Below are 19,317 nucleotides of genomic sequence, written 5' to 3'. Positions count from 1 at the left end.
TGGCAAATGCTGTGAATTACCTGCTGTTTGCCATTGTCCATGACCACGCTTCTTTCCAGTACCGTGCTAATGAAAGCTGACCACCCCGAGCCAACTCCCAATTATCTTGGCATGTCGACGTGAAAAGCCCAGAGAAGCCAAAACCCAACTTTTCACCACATCTGCTGACAAGGAGTCAAAGAGGTGGTTTTATGTTTCTTCCATCTTTCCCTGTCCCCGGGTACCCCTTAGGAGAGGTGTTCCAGAGGGCAGGAGCCACCACAGAGCAGAGGAAAGAGGACACAAAGGGTCCACACAGCCTATAAATGGGGTGGCTCTTCTCTGTCTGGTGAGCTACAGGGACCTGCTCACGCGATGCCATCAGCACCTGGGCGAGGCCGGCTCATTCCTCTGAGTTAACTCAGATATCCTCGAGTTCAATCAAGGCTCTAACTGACTGTTTGTTTGCCTACCAGGTGCGGATCCTACTTTTACGAGCTCCAAACATGTAGAAGGCATGGAGGGGACTCAGTCCTTCCTTGACTGAAGTGCAGTGTGTTAAAGGTTGTGACAGAGCCGTGTGCCAAGTTCACGGGCGTGCGGAGGAGGGCGTGATTAGGAAGAGCCTTGCAAAGGGAGTTTGAGAGAGAACGAGACACTCAGCCAGCCTGGTAGGACAAGTAGGAGATAAAGACTGGGGAAGCGGCTTTCAGGTAGAAAGAACTACAAACCAGGGTATAGAGGGGGGACATGCTTGAGGCCAGATTCGGTGCAATAAAACCTAAGTGAAGGCTTGAGGAACGCCGGGGACTGCTGGTCAACAGGGCAGCCAGCCACACAGGAGCACCTCACTCACACATCCCGGCCTGACCTGTGTTGTCTTAAAAGGACCCCCGCCCCCCAAAACCACACATCAGTTTTTCTTCATCACACCAGCTTACCAACTGATTATTTTTTCCTCCCACATCTCTTATTCTGTCCATGACACTGGATTTAGATTTTGACTTTAGTTGGTTCTCCTCCTGTCTGGTTAATTGCCAGTAACTACAACAACCACGATCATAGCGATAGCTCACATTTGTTGAGTGCTTACTCTAAGCCAGGGGCTGACAGTCCTTGTAACCGCACTTCAAGGGAGGTGTTATCATTCCCATTTTTCAGATGAGAAAACTGAGGCTCAGAGAGGTGAAATAGTGTACAAGGTCTTACAACAGGGAAGTGGTGGGGGGGGGGGCAGAATTCAAACACAGGTTTGTCTGATTCTAGAATCTATATTCTTGGCCACAGGCTGTAATAACCCTCCCTAAGCTATGCTTGCTCTGATCTTGTCTGATATGCAGAGCCGGAGTCATCAAACTTTTTCTGTTAAAGGGCCAGATAATAAATATTTTCAGCTCTGTGAGCCATACAGCCTCTACTGAAAAACTCAACTCTGCCCCTTTAGTGTGAAGGCAGCCATAGACAAACAGGAAACAATGGCATGAGTGTGAATAAAACTTCACTTATAAAACAAGGTGACAAGCTGGATTTGGCTCTTGAAATTGCCAGCTCCTAATCTGGAGTAGCCTGTTCATTCATTCATTTAGCCAACGTTTATGGAGGGTCTACCTGGGGCCCCCGGCACTGTTCTAGGTGCTGGGGATACAGGGAGAACCACACAAGTCCTCGTCCTCAGGCAGCTTAAATCCTAGCAATGCCGCCTGTTTTACCCAGGCCTGATACCCTGGGCCCTAACCTTGGTACTCTTCACTCTGCCCTTCGACTCTCAACTTAGACTTCAGATCACCCTGGAACTTGTAGAAGCGTCAATGCCTGGGCCCCACTAGCCAGAGGCTCTAATTTGATTGGCTGGGGTGGGCCCAGTATTGATCATTTTGCAAGCTCCCCAGATGATCTGACTGTGCAGCCAGGGTTGCCACCCACAGCATGGATAGCTGTTCGCCTCTCGTTTCTTCTGCTTGCCCACTGTGTGAAATAGGGCAAGTCCCTTCCACCCTCAGAGTTCGAGCTTATACAAATGTAAGGTACCGTTGTCATTCTGCCATTATTATTAGATGTTAATGTTGGGTACTGCCTCATTGATTTCTCTCCCGTTTTGACTTTGATTCTTTGGATCAAGACAGTGTTTAACATTTCTAAAATAAGCTCTATGGAAAGTTCACTAATATCCCAGGTTCATGGCTGAGTGAGCTGGTGGCCTTTCCTTTATTGGAGGATGGGGTCCTATGGGGCTGCCATTTGTTTGGCACGGGGAGCGCTGATCTGTGCCTCCCTTTCATACGAAAGGTCTCCATCTCCAGGCCAACATAGCTGACCTCAGGGCACCAGTGTTAAGCCTTGAATAAGTGGCTTATTTACTTTGACTCCTGGACAACTATTCAAACCCATGTACTTCCATGAGCTTAGACCTAGAGAGAGGAAAGGCATTCACATTTTGCTGAGCACGGAGCAGTTGGCTAGGTCCTTCCCATCTATTATTTCATCTTCAGAACCCTGGGAAGTGAGAATCTTATAGTTCTCATTGAACAGATGAAGAAGGCCCAGAGAGGGGGGACAGCTGGTGATCTGGTGGTGCTAGAACTCAAACCTGGATCTACTTGATTCGGAAGCTCTCTGCACAGAATTGTGGGGCACCCACAAATCATTCAGCTCCTCCTCAGCCAGGATTCAAAGAGATACCAAGCTTCCTAAACTTTATTTTTCCCAGGTTTTGTTTTTTTCTTATATTTATTTTTTGGAGGGGCAGACCCAGAAAGAACCCCACAACACCTGCTAATGCCCCTAGTCTGATAAGCCTTGCACAGCACTAGCAGAATGATACACAGGTCCAAAGAAAAGGTATTTCCCCCTGCACAGCATCTTGGCCGCACAGTTTTATAACCTCATAAGGAAACAAAAAAAAAAACAAACAAACCAAAAAATGTGAGGAGAGCATTGGAGAAATAGATACTGGCAGGAATGAGGAATTCACTGACCCCTAGTCTGGGCCATCTCAGAGAAGCTGGCCACTGGCTGAGCCTCTTAAAAGCTGAAAAGTCATCCCAGGCCACCGTTAGAGAGCTTGAACAAAACAGAAACAAATGTGATCTTCAAAGTCTTAAATGTCAACTTGAAGGATAACTTAGAAGCTCTGAGATGGGCCAAGGGAACCTGCAGCTGCTCTCTCCAGTGTCAGATGGAATAGCCACTCCCCCGGACAGCGCATTAATCAGGGGCCAGCCTCTCTGCCCCACCCCCCGCCCCACCCCCACCATACACAGACAACCTGCCCCGCTGTCTTTCTCCCTTCTGAGTGCCCAAACACAGGCCACAGATGCAGGATGCCTGTGCCTCCTCCCACCCTTCAGGGTAATGGACCAGCCGCACTCATGGATGATCGCCACTGGCAACCTTTTCTAGAGGGAGGAAGTAAGGGTGACCTGAGTCCTGGAGACTCCACCCACTGGCCGTCAATAGTGGAAAACACGTAGCCAGATTTGGGAAGAGGTCCCTTCCAAGTCATGGGCTCTTGATGGCTGAAAACTGAAGAATAAAATTATGATACTCCCTTTATTAAGGGTCTACAACACCCCCAGCTCTGTTTCAGTCCATCTGCATAAATATCATTTTCGTGATAAGCTTGGGAGGAGAGCATTATCCTCAATTTACAGGTAAGGAAGCCGAAGCTCAGAAGGAATCAGCAGCGTATCCCAGGTTAGGATTTCTCCCCCAGGGCAGTCTGCTCTGAAGTCTGCACTCTCCGTGGGGCCAGGCTGCCTCTGAGTCCAGAGCTGAAGGACACAGGATCCCCGAGCACTGAGCCGCTGGCTGTGGAGATGTACAGGGTCATCTGCTATCAAAGCCAAGGACACCCTCCTTGTTGTTCTTTCTGCCAAGTGTATTTGCCCTTTGGACCCTCGGGAGAGCCTGAGAACGCCTCCTCTCTAAGTATTCTGATCTCAGAGACAACCAAAGGGCTGGCCAGGAGCCCGAGCTGATAGAAGGGGCCATGAGAAGGCTTCAGTATCACCCCAAGCGCCAGCGGCCTGGGAACTCGTCCCGGGTCTGAAGTTGGTGAAACATCTCCCAGCGCAAACCCAGAGGGGTCAGGACTGCTCCGACCCTCCGGAGAAACCCCATAGGCCGAAAGAGCTGAAAACCCGGTCCTTGTCCTCAGCTCTCCCTGAGGAGTCTTGTGCTGAGACAAGAGTATTTCTGGATTCTACCTCTGATGGGTTCCCTCGGTCCCCGGGTGTTTAGCCTTCTATTCATAAATTGTGGGAAAAAGCGAAAACATTTAAAATTGCTACTTCCCTTGGCTCCACTGGAATCAAAGAAGCAAGCCCTGGCCTCGGGGATCTCTACACCCTCCCGACCACCTGCACTTAGACTTCCCCTTTCTCTACCCCTGGAGCCAAGGCTCTTCAGTAAGGAGGAGAGTTTAACCTGTTTTGTGTCCAAAACTTTGGGTTCAAGGGTTGGGAAAGAAGACTGGAGAGAGAAGATGTCTTTCAGAGTCTTCCCCCCGACTCACCAAGAAAAAAACAGTCGCAGGCCTTCCTACTGGTCCTGCCCCCACAGCCTCCCCTTTCCCAAACTCCTGACTTTCTTCTAACACCCAGGAGAATTTTCTCTCCTCTTTTTGTCCTGATGGGGGCACGAGTATTCCCTAGGCATCCCAGCCTCTGGAGGGGAAGCTCTGAAAACCCGGCTAGGAGTTGCGAGCCACAGCCTGCAACTACCAGGCATCAAGACAATAACAGCACAGTTGTTTTTTTGAAAAGGAAGAAATGAGGGTCGGAGGCAGCTCCCAGTACAGATGAGAAATGGGCCATGGATGCTTCCATGCCTGAGGCCACCACCGTCACCACACGGTCACGAGGGCATAAACACGCGCCTGCACGCGCATCTCACGGTTTGCAGCCACCCCTGTTTACACGCACTTTTGTTTACACTGCCCTGAGGGTGATTTTTCCTTCATCTTTCTCATACTCAAGTTGAAGACAGAGATTCCTGAAGTGCAACAAGTCTGTTTCTGACATTGCCATCTGCTCCATCTTTTACAGCGCTTCCCTAGGGGTCAATCTGTATAATTTCTAAAATCTTTCCCAAATCTCGAACTTCCTGTGGGTCCGTTTTTATATCCACATTTCCTCCCTGTCCCTTCGTTTGCTCATTTTCCTAGGACACAGGAAGAGTCCAGTAATCTTCCTCCCACCCAAACATTGTAGGTTGACTCTATTGCAAAATGCAGAATCAGAGACCCAGCGAGGGCAAGCCCAAAAGGACTCTCGCTGTGGTCACCCGTTTGTTGACCCCAGCTACTGACATCCAGCGCCAGGCATTGGGCAATCCAGGCTGATGGGAGAATGGAGCCCCGCACCCTCTTTCCTCCCACACTCCGTGAGCACAAATCCCCCCACGTCCTAGGGAAAATCCATTCCCTCCGTCAGCCAACTTTTCAGAGAAATCCAAGAAACTGACACCGAACTCAGAAGAGGCGACACACAAAACTTTAAACTATTTGAAGATGGGAAGTCGCTTTCATTTGCATGTAGAACTCATGTAGTCCCTCCAGGGACTTTTTCCTAGAGAGGTGTCATTTTCCTTCCCACCTTCCCAGGAACTTTGCAAATCCACCCCAGAACTGTGGAAAAGTGGCCAAGGCAGAGAGAGAAGAGTTAAATCAAGCCCAGACCTCAGCAATCTGTGTTCAATTTTGATAAAAATCTCTCTCCCTCTCCCCCACCGCCCCCCTGCCTTCCTCCACCCCACAGCTCAGACATGTCTCTTTATGTTAGGAGCTTGCATCTTGTTTGGGGCACCGTGGTGCGCCCAGAAAACCCAGCACGTCCCCCACCGTGGGCACATGTGACAGACATCCATCCAGCTCCCGGGACAAGGCTGGACACAGAGCTGCAGCACCCTGGCCACCACCGCCTCCTCCTCTTCATCCTCCTTACAATTACCTGCCTCCAGACCAGGTTCCTTCCTTCCTCGGTTAAGTCAAAGTCCCATCGCCTGGCGATGTCAGGGCCACTGCAGGAGCGTGGGCAGCACCCGCAGGTGCTGAGGTCCCCAGAGTCAGGACCCCTTTGCTGGGATGCTCCTTCTGTCGCCCAAGGTCCCAGTGCCGCTGAGAGCAAGAACGTCCCACTCCCTTCCCTGCCTGCTGGCCCGAGGCCAGGCTTGCGAGTGGGAGCTGGGGGCCTGTGAAGAGTTAAATCCGCGAAGAAAGACAAGCTGAACCGGGAAAAGCCACCACCACAAAGTTGTCCATTTGGGGGGTACCAGCTATGTTTGTCCACTTGTGACAACAAGGAATCAGATTTCAAAGCCACACAAAAACATTTTTTTAAAGTTTTCCAAAGACATTTCCTGTGTCCAGATGGGCCAAAACAGACACACACACACACACGCAAATCACACCCATGCACACAGACACGCACACAGGCCCTGGGAGCCCGCTCAAGCATCCGCGACTCCTGCAAACACTTTGGAGAAACAAAACAGCCAGCCCGCGGAGCGGCTGCCTTTCCAATCGCCTTGAGCGTTGTAAAGAGAGCAGAGGGAGAGAAAAGTGTGGAAGCGCCGGCAGAGAGCGTCCCGCGGCCGGCGCCCACTCCGCAGCCCGAGGCAGAGAGGAGCCCGGGCCGCCGCACTTACTCCGAGGCCCCCATGGCGCGTCGCAGTCCCCGCAGCCCCGACCCCCGCTGCGCCGCGCCGGCCGCTCCCGCTCCGCGCTGCGTCCTCCGCCGGGCTCCCGAGGTCCCGCGCCTCCCCGCCCGGCCTGCGCCCGTCCGCCCTCCCCGCTCTGACGTCAGGCGCCTTGGAGCGGCATATTTATGGCAAGGATCTTCTGCGTTCTCCCTAGGTAGAGTTCTGATTGCAGCTCCTTGGGATTTGTAATTTTCACACTTTCAGACGAAAGGAGGGGAGGGAGGAAGGGAGCGCGCAGGCGGCAGGGCGAGGCAGACAATGAGGGTAGCTGTTTCCAGCTTTGGCAAGGAGCCTTCTCAGGGCTCCCTCTGTTTTGGAAACATGTCAGGGTCAAGGAGGCAAAAGCAGCGACCTGGGCAGTGGGTTTCTCCTCGCTCCTCCCCTGGGCAAGCAGCAAAGAGACCTGGTCTGAGGCAGCTGGGGGTCAGGTGCTGGGGATTGCCGCTCCTCCCCCAGAGAGTTCCTTCGTGAGACAATAAGCACCAGGAGGATGCTAGGGCGAGAAAGAGACAAATCAGGCAGACCAGAACAGCTCATTAGAAGCCCTGGTCCACACCCTGACAACTTTTCCATTTCTTCTTTGGGAGTGTGTATGCAAAAAAAAAAAAGGTTTATTTTTATTAAATTATGTTCCACACTCCCTGCCTCTGTATAGCTTTTCCAACTCAGTGCCAGTCCATTCATCTTACTTCATTGCTTATACACAGAGTCTGAGCCGTTTGCAATAGCTCTTATTCATACTTTTAAAAACTGCTTTTAATTTTTTTTTTCTTAAATGTTACTGTGATCCATCTCCTGGACTGAACTGGAAACTGCCTTTGTCAAGAGCGACTGTCTCCTCCATGATTGGTGCCATCCTCACGGTGAGTATTTGATCTCTGCTTCCCAACCACCCACCCCACCCCACCCCACCCCACCCCGGCAGGAGCATGCAAGCAGACTGCCTGCACTGGGTGAGGATCCATGTAGAGTTTTCTAGGTGTTCAGGTCTGGATTCTCCTGGTGGTCTCTTTCTCCACCTAGATGCAGGGGCTTCGGGAAAAGGCTTGGTTTAAGGGCCATCCTCCCAGAGTAGGAAAAAAGAGTGTAATTCTTCATGGTTCCCAGGGATTAGAGAACGAACTTAAAAATAATATACATGAGATGCAAATTGCATGTACAGTTAGATAACATTCGTGTGTAGGTATTCAACTCCCCGTCAATGACAAGGAGCACGGATAACCACAAATCATCACTAAAACAACACAACTCTAGTGAACTTTCCATGAGCCCAGATTGGGGCGGGGGGGTGCCTTAACCACAGTTACAGTCAGCAGGGACTCAAGGACTTGGAATGTGTTTACCCCTTTGGCAGCAGCTGGTTAGGGCTGATTTCAGAGGAGCCAAGTCTTGGGGCTGGGCTCCTTGGCTGGGACCAGACAAGATGTTTAGGTCCAAGCCATACAGGGCCCAGAGCCCTGCTGTTTGCTCCCTGTTAGGTTTCCCTCCTGAGCGTCATATCCCACTGCCACATCCCTCCATCCCCTTCCTCACATCAAGGCTCCATTGGCAAGGTGAGCCCTGCTCTGTAGTAAACACTGAAAATTGGCTTCCAAAAGCCATTGACACACCCCTCCTCCCTTGCCTTCCTCAACTAAAGAAGCTGGAAGTCTACAACATTCACCATCCCAGACTCCCTTGTAACTAGGAGCAGCTATGAAAGCCAGTTCTGGCCGGTGAGGTTGGCATGCACGGATCAGCTTCCGCAAAAACTTTTTGAGAAAAGGTGGGATTCAGATGGCATGCCCCTTCAACCCTGTGACATTCTCTATTCCTTCTTCCCCCATTTCTTCTCTCTTGGAACATGGGTGTGATGCCTGGAGATACAGCAGCCCTCTTGCAACCTTGAGAAAAAAACCAATCAGTTAAAGATGGTGGAGCAGTATGGTAGAGGAAGCGAAGGCCCTAGATGACATCTGTATGTGGCTGCACCTTCCTCTGACTTCTTATTAGGTGAGAGAAATAAATTCCTATGGGTTTAAATTATTGTAGTTGTCTTCTGTTGTATTTAGCCAAGTATAATCTTACCTGATACACTCTCATTGATCCGCCAAGAAATAATACTGGGACAATTCCTGAACATTAGCTTACAGGTATGACAATGGTTTTTAACACGATACCTTGCACTGGCATAATTCTTTATAGTTTTCAAAGCCTATTCACATATATCTCCTCTGGACCTCATGATTTTGGGAGGCATCACCATAACCTCCATTTTTTTGTATAACAAAAGAAGCCACATCTGATAAATGTCCTGCCCTAGATCACACAGTCAGCAAATAAGGGACCTTGGACTCTAACCTAGTTCCTCTGATTCCAATTCTTTGGATTTTCTGCAGCATCTTTAATAACAAAACACAAAAGTCCAATAAAGAATTCTTATTCCTACTAAGTCAGCGTGAATTCTATTTAATTCAACCAAGAGGAAGCAGTTTCCACATCAACTGAGGAACTGGAAAGTGCCGCAGTCTGTTTGGGACTTAAGTTAGCCCACTGTCTCCCCAAACCTCCCTCGCCCTCCGGCCGCCCTGGGGCATCCTGCCCTGAATGCCTGCAGCTGCTCTTTCTAGGGTCCCATGGCTTTTGAGATGAATCCAGTCTTGTCACCCTTCATTCTCACGTCCTTTGAAATGCTTAGGCCCTCCTTTCTTGAGACACTCCCCTCCCTCAGGGCTGCCTTACCATCGCTGTGCCTGCCCTTGTTCACTTCATCTTCCTGGGCGCTCCTCTTCCACCAGGATGTTGAGGATCCCCAGGATCTGTGAGCGGCCGTTCTTCTCCTGAACATCACAGACTTTCCTCCTGTGATTTCATCCTTTCTCGTGAATCCCACCACAGGCTCAGTAATTGTCTGGGAAAGTCAACCATTGTCTCTATGCCCAAATCTATATTCCAACCACCATTTTCTTCTCAATATTCATCCTGCTTTTCCAACGGTTTATTGTCTGTGTTGCCCAGCACATAGCAAGTAGTAAATAAATCATATCTATTTTTAATTATTTTTAATTATTATTGTAAAAAAAAAAAGGATACAGGAAAGTTCCTAAAGCAAGAGAGGATTTTATGACTAACGTTTCTAGTATCAGGAGCTCTGGTGTGGCCATCCTCCCTTAGCATCATGCCACAGGCCAATCTCATGGTCCACACTCATAAGAAGAGGTAGCGGAATTAATAGAAATTAGCAACAACAGAGCAAATAGAAATGAAGTGGCAGACCTAACGAGAAATAGAATATCCTCATTAACTCTTCTTTACACGCAGTGTCTGTGAGAACCTGCCTACAAGCCTGACACTGAGTGGCTTCCTTCCAGGCAAAGTGAGAGAAAGGGAGGAATTAAAGATGCGGTGACATAGGGCCAGAGACTTACAGCCCGTGGGCGGGGAGCTTGAGGAGGACAGGAACAGGGGCAGTGGGGCTGTGCACAGAATATTCCAGGTCTGGGAGGCGGGAGTCTCCTCCCTGGCCAGGTGAGATAACTCAGACGCTGTTGGGAAGAGGAGCAGGTGAAGCTCATAAAACATGTGGCTCTCAGTGCTAAGGGCCATTTTTGATGCTGTTGAGCTCTGAAGAGTCCATGAAATGGGAGGGCCTTTTCCAAGGTCATCTGATGGAACCCCTACCCACCAACCATATCTCATACAGAGCCCTCATGTGGGAGCCAGGGTAATCTCGTATTCTCAAGACAGCCAGGAAGCAGGCTCCATCTTCCTTCACCTGTCAGTCCCCTGCACATTCCAGGAAGGTTCCACGCTGCTCATCTGGAAAATTCTACCGGCTCGCTGAGGGATCTTCAAGTAACTCACCAAGCTTGTCCCGGCTTCCAAAGCTGACTGTGGACTTCCAGGCCCAGCCTTTTCATGGGGAGAAGTGGGCTTCACAAGGTCCCTCCTTGTTCACTTCCCAGGGGCAGAACTCCTGGTCTATACCGCATGGACCTTGGGAGCACTTGGTAAAGACCTTTGGAAGAATGAATGAGAGTCCCATGAGTATGCCGTCTACTCATTGTGAGGCACTCCATGAATAACATACCCCTTTCCTTGATTTACTGACATGGGCTATAAAAGATTATGAAGAGAACTCAGTTGTTAGAATCAGAGACCTTGGTTGAATCCCCAGCCTTTCCTCTCACTGCTGTGTGACCTCAGCGTGGCAGGTAACTTTCTGAAGCTTTGTGTTTTTGTGATGGTTACTTTTATGTGTCAACATGGCTGGGCCATGGTGCCCAGCTATTTGGTCAAATATTATTCTGGATGTTTCTATGAGTGTATTTTTTGGATGAGATTAATATTTAAATTGGTGAACCTCCATAACGTGGTTGGGCCTCATCCAATGAGTTGAAGGCCTTAATAGAACAAAGACTGACTTCCAGGATTCTGCCAGCAGATGGCCTTCAGACTCGAACTACAGCTCTTCCTTGGGTTTCCAGCCTGCCAGCCTACCCCATCAGATTTTGGGGTCACCAAACCTCCACAATTGCATGAGCCAATTCCTTAAAATAAATCTATCTGTCTATACACACACACACATCCTCTTGGTTCTATTTCTCTGGAGAATCCTGACTAATACAGTGTTCCTCATCAATAATGTGGGATGAAGATCATTCCATCCAACAGGATTGTTGAAAAGGTCACGTGAGGCAAAACAGATTGAAAGTCCCTACCTCAGTGAGTTCTTCTCAGTGAGACTGGGGAGGGAGAGGAACGCTCAGAATCCTGAGGTCTCTGTCATCCCACCTCAGAAGCCGTCAGAATCAATTTGCTGGCCCCCAGGCTGTGCCTGGGGAAGTGCCGAGTTCTGTATCAAGGACGCTGTTAATGACTAGAAGGCAGAAGAAGCTTGTTCTAAATCGGACCCAGTTCAGCACAGACACGTCACACATCAAGTGCTTGGATCACGGGCCCCATCCTGCTTCTCTCACTTAGAATAAAGGATGTCATCTCCATGTTTAGAACAGGCCTCCTGGACTTCCCTTATGGGACAGTAAGTTCCAAGGATCTGACTCAAGAGCAAAGTCCAGAGCTATCAGAGTTTCTTCCTGGAAAGGACATGTCACTAAGGCGTGAACTGCCTGAAGATGTTTTATGCCCTTGTTGTGGTGTGATATAGTAGGAGGGCCTCGTGAAATGGCATTGGAAAATCCTGGTTTCTAATCCCTACTCTGGCTCTTGCAGTTGAGTAAGAGCATCATTTAGCTTCCCTGAAAAATACAGATTAACAGGAGTATCAACCCCAGGGTGCAAGAGTGAGGTGTCAATTACGGAATGTTTGTACCTTCCAGATGGCCATGATTCTTATGTGCCTTTTCCTCTCTTTGCCTTTTCCCATCTCCACCCCTCGCCCAAAACCCGGCTCCTCTAATACAGAGAATGCACTTAACATTAATGTACAATTCACCAGGCTCCTGGCATCCGGCTCCCTGCAAACATCTTTGCCCGGAGCTCAGAAACCTCCCCTGGCTCAGACATGACCACACCAAATAGGCAGCGATTGGAAAATTGCCCCCCTGACGGCCGTCTCCTTCCGAGGTGCAGGGCTGCATTTTTGAGAAGCCTCTCAGGTTGTTTGCAGCGGTTTTAAGGGTCGGCTCTGCTGCCTTGTCTACGTCAAAACCCTAAGTGTTTAACCACAAGACACACAATCCTGGGACATCGTGGCGGCGGCCCTCCACCCCCACAGCGAGGCAGGCCACGCGTGTGTCTAATCCGGTATGTGGCCCCCCGGCAGAGGCCAGGGAGGCACCGCACCTGGCCAGATGTGGGATGGAATATCACACAGTGCGCAGCGTGCTCGAGTGGGCGGGAAAGGGGATGGAATTCCTTCCTGAGCCCCCTAGAAAAATGCGTGATCAGAGCCCAGGGTCTCCAGGCTGGGGAAGGCTGTACCTACTAGTAGCCACAGCTGCTCATGTTATTTCTGGAGCCAGCGTACTTACACAGTCCTGAGTACATACAAACTCCCATGACAGTCCCATTTTTGGTAGCTCAAAACCCTTCGAAAAGTATGCTCAGGGCCAAGTGCTCCAGTCAGCTTTGGGGTAAAATTATATTTTGAAATGAGAGAAAGAAGTCTTCCCACTGATCTCTATTGGGGGTGAGAATGGGTAAAATACACACACACACACACACAAACACAAACACACTTTTCTCCTTTGAAAAATAATTCGAGACTGCTTACAATCTTCCGGTGTGTGACTTTGGGCTGGCGTATATGGTGTGTGTGCAACTGAGCTGGGACTTGGGTAAGGCGAAGGGACTTCAGGAGAAGCACGACATCTTTCATCATTTGGTGGTTTTGTCTTTTAAAGGAAAATATCTTAAAAATGGTAAAGTGATGATGTTAGGAATCTGTTCTTAATTACCACTCAGTAACTTGGCAATCTGGTTTATCCCATTCATTTCTTTTGGAAAGTTCTCAGTGACTCGTCTCTTCAGCTGTGTGTACACAATCACACACACAGATATAAAGAGAAAATCCACCCTGGTTGGCCTTGGAAATGGCACAGGACATTTGCACAATTAAGGAATCTTCCTGTAGGTATTTGTAAGGAGAGATTTCACACACTGGGGAGTTTTGTAAACACCCAGTCGGCTTGTGGGGTTGCTGCGTATATGGGACTCTAACGTAGAGACTTTTTCTTACTTTATTAAAAAGGAGCAGCAAAGAAACCCTCCTCTAAAGCTATTTGTTCATTCATTCCTGCTTAGTCCTAGGCACTGTGGTAAGACCTGGAGATGCAAAGATGAATAAGAAGGGGTTCCTATCCATAAGGAATTCAGTCTAGTGGAAGCACCATGCAATCAAGCTCTACTGCGTTCACATTAAAAAAATAAAAGCACGTGAAACTTTCACAATCGCCATGGTTCGGAGGAGCTGGAGGGCAATAACATATTGCCTGCCTTGGGGGAGCTCTCTGGATGAGGAAGAAAATACCTTCTCTTTCCACTGGTACCTTCCAAGTGACTATTTCCAAAATGTGTTCTATAGAATGCAGATCTCTTTAAATGACCTGTCAAAAAGGTAGGGGGTGGGTTACTCATGGTCAAATCAGTTTAATGAAAACTATATAGGTTATGCCCCTCCCCTTGGAATTTCACAGTGCAATATTAGCATATTGAAAGTTCTGAGTAGGATCTGCCTAACTTTGCTTAGCACAGTATTCCCCAAAGTTATTTCCTCACAGGACCCGTTTTTCACAGAGCATCTGTGAACATCCCATAGCTTTAAGAAATGTTGTTTAGTCTAAAGGGGACCAGAAGAAGTCTCCGAAAATAAACACAAGTGTAATGGGATGCCGAATTGGAATTTTTAATGAGGCAGTAAGATAAAATAGATAAGAAATTCTAAAATGTTTGAGAAGCAAATTTTCAAAAGGAAATATCTGGGAACTGGCTCCGTGCCTCTAAAAGTCCCTTCCTGTGAAAAGAACAGGAAGTGTGGAAGTTGAGGAAGAATGTTCTGAGGAGAGTTTCTTTGGGAGACCTGCACTAGAATTCCTTCTCTTCACCCCTACAGTAAGAGCAGCTTGAAGGCGATGAATCAAGGACCTCAGTAAGTGCTTCCTAAAGTTGGGAATTGTGGCCAGGTTGGACTCCAGCCTGGAAATCTAGAGGGCAAGAGACAGATGGTGGATTGATTTGGCAGTGGATCAAAGGAAGCAAATAAAGGAAAGGAGTTGCGTTATTGGGAAGGCTGGCACTCCCTGAGCTTGCTGGACAAGGATTAATACATGTTTCCTGAGGACCTTGTGTGGGCCACATGGGAGAGAAAGTGAGCCAGGAGCCATTTTTAGATCTTATCGAAGAGGACTATCTGGAAGAATTATGGGACCACAATCTTGAGAGGTGGTGTGGAGTGGGCCACTGGAAAACCAAATGAAGTGGGGGAGAGGCAGCTGCAGGAAGAGGATGAACAGCCCATGTCATAGGAGTTGCAGCTGGAGGGGCCCAAATGAATCTTCTCTGAAGAACCCACCAAAGGGTTCACAGGAGAAAGAGTCTGGTATATGCAAAGGCGTTTTACAGCTATACCAGTCAAGTACAAATTTCTCTGTGTTAGGAGGGACTTCCAATTATGGCTGGGTAAGGAGATCAGTGAACCTTATCCTGCCAAAGCAACTATGAGTCTGGATTAAATTGGCAAAAACAAGCATTTTAGCACTCTGGAAATCGACCAAGGCATATGACAATTTGAGGAGTGTTTATACCTTAAAAACTGATGAACTTTGGATAAGAATAATGGGAATCTTTGGTGTTGTCACTTGAGGCCATATAAAATCATTGACTGACCACTATACTAGGAGGAATGCAAGGGTGACCTTTAGGAAGCCAAGCTTTAGATAAAAGTAAGAATATTCAAAACAAAACTGAGTTGAGACATCAGTAGCCATACAATGCAGGTTTCACAGATTTAGCCAAGGCAAGATACAGAACAAACAAGCAAATGAAACAGCAACCACAGGGGCCGGCCCAGTGGCCTAGTGGTCTTATTCCGCATGCTCCGTTTCAGCAGTCAAGGTTCGCAGGTTCAGATCCCAGACACAGGCCTATACCACCCATCAGCCATGCTGTGGTGGCATCCCACATACAAAATAGAGGAAAATGGGCACAGATGTTAGTTCAGGGCCAATCTTCCTCAAGCAAAAGAAGAGAGAGATTGGCAACAGATATTAACTCAAGGCCGATCTTCCTCACCAAAAAAAAAGAAAGAAAGAAAAAGAAACAACAACTTTCAGAGGAGGAAATCAGAATCCAAAGTTGCTGCAAAAGATTGTCTAAAATGTCCAGTTTTCAACAAAAAACTACAAGACACACAAAGAAGCAGCATAACTGTAACCCATATGTAAGAAAAAAAGCAGTCGATAGAAACTGTTTGAGTGTCCTCAAATGATGGATTTAGCAAACAAAGACTTAAAAACAGCTGCTGTAAATATGTGTAAAGAACTAAAGGAAGCAATGTTTAAAGGACTAAAGGAAAGAGTGACAGGCACGAATGAACAAATGGAGATTCTCAATTAGGACACAGATATGATATTTTGATAAAGAACAAAATGAAAATTCTGAAATTGAAAAATACAGTTCAAAAGAAAAATTCATTATAGCACTCAGTTGCAGCTTTAAGATGGCAGGAGAAGTTGAGAAGAGATCAACTGAAGTTACCAATCTGAAGAACAGAGAGAAAAAAATGAAAAAAAATGAGTGGAACCTTAGAGGCCTGTGGAACAACATTAACTGTGCCAATATTCATATAGTTGGAGTCCCAGGAGAGAAGAGACAGAAATGGACAGAAAATAACGTTTAAAGATATAGTGGCATAAAATGTCCAAAATTTGATAAAAATCCGCCAATCTACTGATCCAAAAAGCTCAAAAACTCTAAGTGAAATAAACACAGAGAAATTCATACCTAGACATGCTGTTGTCAAACTCTTAAAAACCAAGTCAAAGAGAAAATTTGAAAGAAGGGAAAAAAAAGACGTTATATACAGAAAGTGTCAATATGACAATAGCTGACTTCTCACCTGAAACAGTGGAGGCCAGAAGACAGTGGAATGACATATGCAAAGTGCTGGAAGAAAAATGTTCTTAACCAATAAATTCTAAACCTAGCAAAACTATTCTTCAAAGATTCAAGCAAAATAACCCAAAAACCTAGTTAAAATAAACAGAAATTAAAATGGTACTCCTTAAACACCTACTTAACACACAAAAAAGCAGTCAAGGAGGAACAGGAAACAGAGGAAAAAGACAGCAAAATGGTAAATGTAAATTGAATCATAAAAATAAGTACATTAAATGTGAACAGACATATAAAATCAACTATATGCTGTCTGCAAGGAAAATATCTTGGATTCAAAGATACAAGCAGGTTGAAAGTAAGAGGTTGGAAAAACAATATACTGTGCAAACAGCATCCACAGAAGATCTGGAGTGGCTGCATTCATATCAGACAATGTAGACTTCAAAACCAGAAACAGTATTAGAGGCAAAGAAAGATGTTTCATAATGATAAAATGGTCAGTACATCAAGATGTAACAAATAACAACAGAACTTCCGAATTCACAAAGTAAAAAGTGACAGAATTGAAAGGAGAAATGGAAACTCCAATAATAATAGAGATTGCAATATTCCACTCTCAAGAACTGATCAAATCACTAGACAGTAAATCATCAAGGATATAGAAGACCTGCACAACTCCGTCAACCAGCATGACATAACTAACATTGCGTGTGTGTGTGTGTGTGTGTGTCTTACAGTTTATTTTGTCTGATACTATAATTTACTTTCTTTGTAGTCAAATACCATACTTCGTATGATTTCAGTCTTTAAATTTATTGAGACTTGTTTTATGGCCTAGTGTATGGTCTTTCCTGGAGAATGTTTCAAGTGTGCTACGTACTCTGCAGCCTTTGGGTGACCACTTTATCATTAGCAAATATCTTCTTTGCCTCTAATACTATTTCTAGTCTAGCATACCTGGAACGTTCTCCAGAAAAGACCATGTACTGGGCAATAAAACAACTTTCAATAAATTTAAAAGGATTGAATTCATACAAAGTATGGCGGTCGACAAGGAAATTAAATTACAAAACAACAACAAAAAGAAATCTTGGAAATCTCCAGATATTTGGAAAGTAAACAACATACTTCTAAATGTTCATGGATCGGAAGACTCAATATTGTTAAGATGGTGTTTCTCCCCAAATTAATGTATAGATTCAATGCTCGCCTATCAAAATCTCAGCAGAGTTTGTTTGTTTGTATTTGGCAAAGCAAGAAATTGGCAAGCTTATCTTAAAATTTATATAGAAATGCAAAGGAACTAGAATAACCAAAACAAATTTGAAAATGAAGAACAAAGTCGGAGGATTTATACCACCCGATTTCAAAACTTACTATGAATCTACAATAATCAAGACAGTGTGGTGTTGACATGAGGATGGGCGCATAGACTCTAAATGTAATCTGTATGATAGATCAGTGGGAGAGAACTGAAAGTCCAGATATAAAATCTTACATTTATGTACAATTGATTTTCAACAATTCAGTTGGAAAGGATAATTTTTTCAACAAACAGTGCTGAGCAGTTGGAAAGCCGCATGGAAAAAATTAACTTAAATCATAAATAGACTTAAATAAAACAACTAAAACTATAAAACATCTTAGAATAAAAATAGGAGAAAATCTTTGTGACATTGTATTTAGCAACGAGTCCCTAAATATGACACTAAAAGCATAATCCAGAAAAGAAAAAAGTGATAAACTAGACATCATCAAAATTTAAAAGTTTTGCATTTCAAAAAGCACTATGGAAATGAAAAGATAAGCCATATATGGAGAAAATACTTGCAAATCATATATCTGATAAAGAACTTATATCCAAACATAGAAAGAACTCTTACAACTCAATAAGAAGACAAACAATCCAATTTAAAAATGGGTAAAATATTTGAATAGAGATTGTCCTAGAAGAGATACACAGATGGCTAATAAGTACATGAAGAGATACTCAACGTCATTAGTAATTAGGGAAATGAGAAGTAAAACCACAATGAGATACCTCTATACATCTACTAGAGGGGCTAGGATCAAAAAGACAGACAACAATAAGTGATGGAGAGGTTGTGCAGACACCGCAATCTTCATACGTTGCTGATGGGGACGTAAACTGGTACAGCCCCTTTGGAAAATAGTTTGGAAGTTTCTTAAAAACTTAAATATAAACTTACCATTAGACTCAGAACAAACCCAAGAGAGAGAAAAACATATATTCACACAAAGACGTGTATGTGAATGTTCATAACAGCATTGTTCATAATGGCCAAAACCTGGAAACAATCCAAATGTCCATTACCTGGTGAATGGATAAACAAGGCTTGATATATCCATACAGTAGAATGCTATTCAGCAATAAAAAGGGACAGGTTTCTGACACATGGCACAATATGGATGAACATCAAAAACTTTATGCTAAGTGAAAGAATCCAGTCACAAAATAGTACATAGTGTATGATTCCATTTATAGAAGATGTCCAGAAAAGGCCAATTTATAAAGACAGAAAGCAGACAGTGGTTGCCTTGGGCTGGGGTGAGGAATGGACGTTAACTGCAAATGGCTCAAGAGAACTTTTTGGGGTAATGGAAATGTAATAACAGAGTTAAAATTAAGATAGTTGCACAACCCTATAAATATACTAAAAATCATTGAATTATACACTCACAATGGATGAATTTTATGGTATATAAATTATGGTATGCAAACTGTTTGAAAGAACAAAATAACTCCTGCCTCTCCTCCTTCCTCCCAACTCCAGTCCTTGGGGGAGGCTGAGTGAAGGAAGAGCCAGGCCAGAAAGAGAGAAGGATGCTAATCACATCCTTTTTCCAAAGGTAGGCAGTTAGACTGCAGCCAATTTTAGCTGGGAGGAGGTGGGTGTAGGGGGGTCGGAGAAGAAGGGAGTCTTACTCAAAATATAAATTGAAGTGCTAATTAATATACGGGATTGGGTATTTTAAACCAAGTCTGTGTTTTATCCCCTAACATGTTTGTAGAACTTTCTATTGTCTACTAATGAGCAGAAAAGTCACTGGGCCTCAGATTTT

The 19,317-nt window shown here is 45.8% G+C and overlaps 1 protein-coding gene and 1 long non-coding RNA gene across 12 annotated transcripts in view; one reads left to right on the top strand and one right to left on the bottom strand.

The window, feature by feature from the left end:
* Positions 1 to 6,880, bottom strand: part of DAAM2 (dishevelled associated activator of morphogenesis 2) — a 105,284-nt gene extending 98,404 nt beyond the window's left edge. For 2 of the 11 annotated variants that reach the window (XM_070245531.1, XM_001500726.7), the window contains exon 1: positions 6,625 to 6,764. The gene's annotated coding sequence lies outside the window, so the exon portion shown is untranslated. Of the gene's footprint in view, positions 1 to 5,927 lie in introns of all 11 variants that reach the window. The other 9 variants (XM_070245533.1, XM_070245536.1, XM_070245532.1 and 6 more) reach the window with 7 other exon arrangements.
* Positions 6,881 to 7,428: 548 nt separating this feature from the next.
* Positions 7,429 to 8,700, top strand: LOC138919647 (uncharacterized). Its single transcript, XR_011430033.1, has 2 exons — positions 7,429 to 7,541; positions 8,547 to 8,700. It is a non-coding gene; the product is annotated as an uncharacterized lncRNA (long non-coding RNA).
* Positions 8,701 to 19,317: the final 10,617 nt, after the last annotated feature.

Source organism: Equus caballus, chromosome 20, assembly GCF_041296265.1.
Source record: "Equus caballus isolate H_3958 breed thoroughbred chromosome 20, TB-T2T, whole genome shotgun sequence".
Lineage (NCBI taxonomy): Eukaryota > Metazoa > Chordata > Mammalia > Perissodactyla > Equidae > Equus > Equus caballus.
The sequence above is the reverse complement of the archived record's forward strand: the minus strand, read 5'-3'. Positions and strand labels throughout refer to the sequence as shown.